At 49.8% G+C, this 7,688-nt stretch overlaps 2 pseudogenes; both read right to left on the reverse strand.

Annotated features, from left to right (window-relative positions):
* Window positions 1–3,539: 3,539 nt before the first annotated feature.
* On the reverse strand, window positions 3,540–5,488 carry LOC129548341 (FH2 domain-containing protein 1-like; annotated as a pseudogene).
* An 11-nt stretch (window positions 5,489–5,499) lies between these two features.
* On the reverse strand, window positions 5,500–7,289 carry LOC148773855 (FH2 domain-containing protein 1 pseudogene; annotated as a pseudogene).
* Window positions 7,290–7,688: the final 399 nt, after the last annotated feature.

Here is a 7,688-nt window from a genome sequence, read left to right on the forward strand (position 1 = left end):
AAAATTATTCAAGAAGAAATAGCTAAACTGAAGTGCCTTATATATATTATATAAAATAAATTGATAGCTGAGCATTCTCCTACAAAGAAAACTACAGGTATCTTCACTGGAAACTTTCACTAAATATTTAAGGAAGATATCATTTCAATTTTATACAAATTCTTCCAGGAGTAGAAAAGGAGAGGAGGTTTCCTAATATTCCATGTGAGTAGCACTCTTATGATACCAAAAGCAGATGAAGGTAGAAAAAAAGTAATCATTGGAAGGACTGATGCTAAAGCTGAAACTCCAATACTTTGGCCACCTCATGCGTCAAGTTGACTCACTGGAAAAGAGTCTGATGCTAGGAAGGATTGGGGGTGGGAGGAGACGGGGATGACAGAGAATCAGATGGCTGGATGGCATCACCGACTCGATGGACATGAGTTTGAGTGAACTCTGGGAGTTGGTGATAGACAGGGAGGCCTGGCATGCTGTGATTCATGGGGTCGCAAAGAGTCGGACACGACTGAGCGACTGAACTGAACAGTCCAGTTACACTCATTTATGTAGATGCAACACTTCTCACTAAAGATTTTAGCAAATTAAATAAAACAATGTGGTTTTTTAAAGGTAACTACATTCTGAAAAAGTAGGTTTATCCTAGTGGAAATTTAATTTAACATTTTACAACATATCAGTTTAACCCATCATTTAGACTAACAAGAAAAAATATATATGTTCATCTCAATATACCTGACAAACTCTGTTGGGAAAGGCAAACAGTAGCAGAGCTGCAAAGTGGACACAGACAAAGGGTGCTCTTTCCGACACCTAGTAGTCTTTCTGAGCAGAAATGTGAAAGGCCCCTTCCTTGTTCTCTCAGCCATTATTTTAGCTTTGTATAAAGATGCTGGAGTCTTGATACTTCAGGTGGAGAGATTTTGAAGTATATGCACCCAAAATAATCCTGGAAACCTGCCAACTTAGAGACTTGAGCCTCCAAGCTAAAAATCACATAATCTTCTACAAAAGCACAATGTGGAGTAAGAACCACATTTGTGGACTACCTGATACCGTTGATTTTATGATTTTGTCTCATAAATCTTTGTACTCATCCGAACAATCCAAGTCTTTTGTAGGCTAAACATACTCAACAAGTGTTTGCTGAACTAAAAATTGAATAAAACTCTTTAAAGCTACCAACTGTTTTTAAAAAGTTATATTATGTGTATCTTTTTATTATAGCATTTGTTGACCTTTATGAATGTCCACAGCAGTATGCCCTTGCCCACAATGAGAACTATCAGCACTTTTAAAACTGCTGTTTTGGTTTTTTTCCCATAAACTTTATTAAACTACACATTACATAAAAGAACATACAAATGGACCTTTAAATATATTCAATTCATCTTAAATTTACATAGAAAGTTATTTGCACTTCTGCATTATATACTTGAATTATTTTTCCAAGCTTCCTACCAATAAAAGGTAATAGAATGATCACTTGCCCACAAAAGATGCATACAAATTGTCCATGGAACTAAGCAAGACACCACATCTCAGGAAACTCAGCTTATTAGATTTCAAAGCAACAATTCATTAAGAAGTACTTTCATCTGAGCAGCCCTCTATGTGAGATCTCTGCTGTAAAGATGCTGGGGGTTCATTCTGAAAACTGATCCCAGGGCAGAGATGGGCTCTTGGTTGTTTATGATGACTTGGACTCTTGGAGTTAGAAGGATACTTGAAGGCATGAGAGAGGCCAAGCCCCCACTTCTGCAGACTGGGAAACCGAGGAATAAGGAAAGGGAATGACTGGTTAAAGCCACACAGCATCAGTGATAAAAACAGGGACTTGGACCTTTGTTTCTAGGGTCCCACCAAAGGGTCATGATATTGGCACTACCCAAAAATCCACAAACTTTTAACCTCTTTTGCAAACCCTGTGTTTTGAAAATTATTGTCTGCATTGTTAAATACATGACTTTCTCCAATTTTTGAGATGGGAAAAAATGGCTCAGATTTCTCATAACCATCTTTGTGGAGTCCAGGGAATACATACTTAGACTGTTTTTACAAGAGGTTTTGTGGTCAGGTGCCTTACTTCTTCAGTCATAAAGTTTGCCTTTTCAATTTATCTGACTTACGGAAGTTCAGTTTCCAATTAATTCAAATGGAAGGCAACATTCTATGGGAGGGAGATTGTAACATCAACCATATGGATTCATCACAAATATATCATATTTGCTGAAGTCTATCTACCTCATGCGACGAGTTGACTCACTGGAAAAGACTCTGGTGCTGGGAAAGGTTGGGGGCGGGAGGAGAAGGGGACGACAGAGAATGAGATGGCTGGATGGCATCACCGACTCTGTGGACATGAGTTTGAGTGAACTCCGGGAGTTGGTGATGGACAGGGAGGCCTGGCGTGCTGTGATTCATGGGGTCGCGGAGAGTCGGACACGACTGAGCGACTGAACTGAACTGAACTGATCTACCACTGTCAGATCTAAAACAAAGTTTCACTAATAAGTGATCAAAAGTGAAAAAAAAAGCTGAAGGCAATTTTTAAATAACAAAAAGATGTCAAGAATTCCCTCATTTCCCAATTAGTTGATGGGAAATAGTGAAACTGGCACTGAGTAGAAATAGTACACACTTTCCCGTTTCTTTTGAAAAAAACCTATTTTTTTTTCAAAAATTTCCTGATAATATAAAATCTCCTTAAAGCAATTTCATTTGGGGAGGTCTGTTTTTAAAAACCCAGTGGCCCAATGGCCCTTAAAAAGTTGATCTGATTTTATTCAGGATTTAAAACTATAGTACCAAAGAACAGATGTGTGTGTGTGTGTGTGTGTGTGTGTGCTCAGTCGTGTATGACATTTTGCAACCCCAGGTAGCCCACCAGGCTCCTTTGTCCATGGAATTTTCCAGGCAACAATACTGGAGTGGATTGCCATTTCTTTCTTCAAGAGTGCTTCCCGACCCAGAGATCAAACCCATCTCCTGCATTGGCAGGCAGATTCTTTGCCACTGAGCCACCTGGAAAGAGATATCAACATCAAAAAGTATTGAGAGACAGACAGACAGAAAACGGACTTTCTCCAGGCTCCAGGAGAAAGACTGGGAGACTGAAGAGCGAAATCTTTCCTGTAACATAGTAGCCTTCACTTAATTTTATAAGATACTCAAAGGAGAAATAGCTTCGATACTTTGGCCACCTGATGTAAAGAGTCAACTCATTGGAAAAGTCCCTGATCCTGGGAAAGATTGAGAGCAGGAAGAGGAGGCGGAGACAGGGGATGAGATGGCTGGATGGCATCACCGACTCAATGGACTTGAGTCTGAGTAAACTGCGGGAGATAATGAAGGACAGGAAAGCGTGGCGTGCTGTAGTCCATGCGGTAGAAAACCGGAGGCAACTTGGCAACTGAACAGCAACAACAAATGAGAAAACAGAAGCGGAAAGGTGTGCTCAGCTGAAACCTCTCTGACGACCTTCCACCAAAATGCAGCGCGTGTAAATCCCAGAAGCTGCAGCATTCTCGCAGAGTCTGTCACCTTCTGTGACAGGAGCATCTGCAGGTGGCCCCAGAGGATGACTTCATGTGGAACAGCCATGAGCGGGGAAGAGGAGCGGGTCGGCCATTCTCAGAAGTCTGTCCAGGAGGCCAGAGCGGAGGGCGGATGCGCTTCCCTTCCCGAAGGGATGGAGCCCGTTCCCCAGCGCCGCTGGACTGGCGTCCTTCAGCGGGAAGGCGTTCCTTTCCCGGGTTCTCTGTGCAGCCCCGGGGCCCCAGGCCGACTCCAGCCCCTACTGGGGAACGCAGACGCCGCTTTCCTTGGGGAGCGGGGTCTCCGGGCCACCCTTCACCCTCAGCTACCTCTGTAACTCGGTCTGGGTGAGGCCAGGGGCTCTGTCCACGGTGGGGAGAGTCGGTCCTCTGGTGCCGAGACAAGGAGGTGGCCGTGTTGCCAGCGAAGCTGAGGACACGGGCCGGGCCACCGGGCGCGCTGGAGGGCCTGAGAATGCTCCCCTCACCCCCCACCACCCCCAACTTCTGCCACCGGACGTTGCAGGCGGGGGAAGGGAGCAGGGGGCGCGGAGTTTGGAGCTGAGCGTCCTGAAGGCGTCCTGGGTGGCGCGCGGGGCTCCCTCCCCGCCAGGCCGCTGTCCAGGGCCTCCTCAGAAGCTTGTCGGAGGCCCCCTCACCAGCTCAACAGGGGCACGGCGGGTCCCAGCCGCCAGCCCTCGCGAAGGACGCCTATGCGGCGGGAGGAGCCGGGGAGGCGGGTGTGGAGGGGAGCGCGGCCGGCTGCACCCGCTCTCGCTCTCCCGGCCCATCAGCGTCAGCCCCAGCCCCGCGACCCTCCGGGCAACACTGACCGCGGAGGCCCCAGCTGACGCCGACGCCTCTTTGAGGGAGCTCCTCTTCGCGGGCCATCACCTCCCTCCCTCTGGCCGGCCTGTCCCTGGGCGGGTCCCCGAGGCAGCCGGGCTCGCGGCAGCAGTGGCAACCTCCCCAGGTGGGATGCAGATGGGGTTAGAGGAGACCTGGCCGCCTCCGGTCTCCCTGGCTCCGGAGGACACACGGCTCCCCCATCACCCTGATCCTGCGGGTCCCCCGCTTCGGGCCTGGAGTCGGTTCCCTCCCAGCAGTCCAGGGGCAGCGAGCAGTCAGTGGTGTCTGAACCGAGAGCCAGGATCTTGGTTCTCAGGGTCGCTGCTGCCCTCAAATATCAGAACCTCGCTTCTGGGCTCCTCGGGGCCGCCTCGCCATGCCCCCGCCCCCGTCCTGGGCACCTCTGCCCAGGCTGTCTTTGCAGGCGCCCGGGGACTAAGTCTCTCATCGCCCCACAGACACCATCTCTACTGGGCTGAAGTCACTCACCGTCAGGTGGCCGGCTCTTCCGGGCCCGTGGGAGCCTGGCGGTAGAAGTGAGCCAGTCCGGTCACCAGCTCATGACCCCTAATCCTTAGAGCCAACGGAGAGAGTAGAGGCTACTACTCAGGGCCCAGATCCCGGGCTCGCTGCTCCTCTTTTGCAGGATGCTGAGCCCACTGCGCTGAACCCCGGGTAAGACGGCGGAGGGTCCTCAGGCCGGGGGTGCGGGGAGAGCTGGGACTGGCTAGGCCAAACCAAGGCGGTTCGGGGGCTTCCTCCTGGCTCTCCGAGGCCGGAGGTCTGGACGCTGGGCTGGGGTCCTGGTCCCTAGGCTCTCCAGGCTCCGCTGGGCAGGTCCCGCTGGGGGCAGCTCCCGCCGAGCTGTTGAACTTGAGCTCCTCCTCGGGGCTGCCAGTGGAGCTCTCTCCGCGAAGATTAGAAGCTCTGGGTCCGAGGGCCCCAGGGAGAGGCTGGAGCGGCGGGCGACGGGGGTCTGGTAGGAAGGGTTGATGGGCCCGGGGTGGAGGAAAGTGGGCGAGTCCTCCGCACTCCTCTCGGTCAACAGCCCCGAGTCATTCTCACTGCCGCTCCGGCCGGATCCCCAGCTCCCCAGCCGCCCAAGGACTCTACTTCAGCTCCTACGCCTCGCGGTCTCATTGTCCTTCCCGCTTCGTTGAATCTGACACAAAGTCGCTGGATATCTGGAAGCATTCGTCCAGTTGGGCGGTGTCTTTTTCTTCACAGAAGTCTGTGAAGGCGTTGCGGCTTGTCTCCGAGCCCTTGCTTCCAGCGCCCCAGGTTTTCCAGGGCACATTGAAGGAAACCTTCGTCCACTGACACCCACCCACCACCCCGCTGGAGGTTCTTTAGAGATCTCGTCCTGATCCCAAAGGCCAGGAAGCAAGCCCGTGGGTCACAACTACTGAGTCCATTTGCTGCAACTCCCGAAGCCCCAGCGGCCTAGAGCCGAGAGAGATCCGCAGCAAGAGAAGACACGGCATTGAGAAGCTAGAGAGCAGCCCCCTCTTCCTGCAAGTAGAGAAACCCGGCGTGCAGCAAGGAAGACCCAGCACAGTGAAATAGAAATAAAATTGTATTTTAAAAAAAGAGATAGTGCAGCCTGCCTCCGTATTTTCCAGAGATAATCTAGCATCCTCAAGAACACGATGAAACTTTTCAGAAAAGTTCAGAAGCAGGGCATCTTCCTTTTGGGCTTCCCGTGCAGCAAGGAAGGAGATTCACCACAGGTTTATTTGCGTTGTCTGCCAAGTTGTGCAAAGAAGACAGTTTAAATCACACTGCATTGCTAGCATGCCCCCCTGCAATCATGATATTCCCTTTTGCAGCACAAAGTATGTTAATAATATCGAATGTAGTTCCTCACACACATTAGCTCTTTTGTAGCAGTTTTGAGAATCATTATGTCTGTGTAGAGAAGGCAAAATTTTTCTAATTTAGCACCATGACTTCAATCTGCAGTGAGTAGTTCGGCACCTGAATGAAGGAATCTTCCCAGGACAGCTTGGCCATGTCTCCACTAAATGCTTTTAGTTTCTTCATATCTTCTGAGTCCCGCAAAAGCTTAAGAAATTCTCGCAATTTCTCTGGTCCATCATGCTCACCCTATCCTTGGTGAATGTCTTCTTCAATGGACCAAGCAGAATTCTTAAATAATATGTGAAACGAATCGCTGGTCCAGGTTCGAGGCATGATACAGGATTCTCAGGGCTGGTGTACTGGGATGAACCAAAGGGAGGGGATGGGGAGGGAGATGGGAGGGGGTTCAAGATGGGGAACACATGAACACCCGGGGCAGATTCATGTCAATGTATGGCAAAACCAATACAATAATGTAAAGTAATTAGCCTCCTATTAAAATGAAAAAAAGAAAAAGAAATATCCCAGTGTTCATGCTCCCTTTTGCATCCAAGATAGTAATCTCTTCTCTGGCCTTCCTGAAGGACAGTTTTAAAGCCTTCCTCTCCTAGAAGAGGAAGACTTGGTGGTATATTCTTGCTGCCCAAACAGCTCCTGGGTGGTCTCTGTGTCGATTTGGTAGTGATGCTGTTGCCTGGTGCCAAGGTCCAGATGTTGGTTTTGCTACAAACTTGCTCCTCTGGAATGGTTTTCCAATTTAAAAGGCTTCTCATTCACTTTTTCTTACCAAGGTGGCTGTAGCTGTTCAGGTGAGAGGTTGAGGGTAGTTCTGGGGTGGGGAGGGGAACCAGAGGCCCTCCAGTCAATTTTGGGGGTTAGGGGGAGGAGAGAGAGGAAACCCTTCCAAGGAGTTTGAACCTGGTTGGGGGTGGGGGGGTGGAGAGGGGTTGGTGGTGGTGCTTGCCCAACCATGCATCCAGCTGCTGTGGTGCTATTCCTACTTCCTTTATAACTGACCAAGCAGACATAATTCATAATATGCATAGTATGTTACCTTTTAAGGAGATAATTTCTTGACCTTGGGGAAGCAGACACAGACATCAGACTTATGCCATACTTTTCCAGCCACTAGCAGGAGAAGTGCTGACAGAGGATGAGATGGTCAGATGGCACGAACACAATGGACATGAGTTTGAGCAAACTCTGGGGAAACAGAGAAGCCTGGCATGCAGCAGTTCATTAGATCGCAAAGAGCGCAAAGACCGCAAACTGAGCGAATGAACAGTGAGAAGAAGTCTGCCTCCGGTGGGTGTCATCTTCCAAACCAAAGTGCCACCAGCTGGACCACACGAAAGGCTCGGAGGGCGCCGTTTCCCCGGAGTCCCTGGGAAGCCACGTCTGCACGGCGGCAGCAGAGGGACGCGGATACGAGTTCCCCCGGGC

Source organism: Moschus berezovskii, chromosome 25, assembly GCF_049115385.1.
Source record: "Moschus berezovskii isolate FMDL1 chromosome 25, NW_MosBer_1.0, whole genome shotgun sequence".
Classification (NCBI taxonomy): Eukaryota; Metazoa; Chordata; class Mammalia; order Artiodactyla; family Moschidae; genus Moschus; species Moschus berezovskii.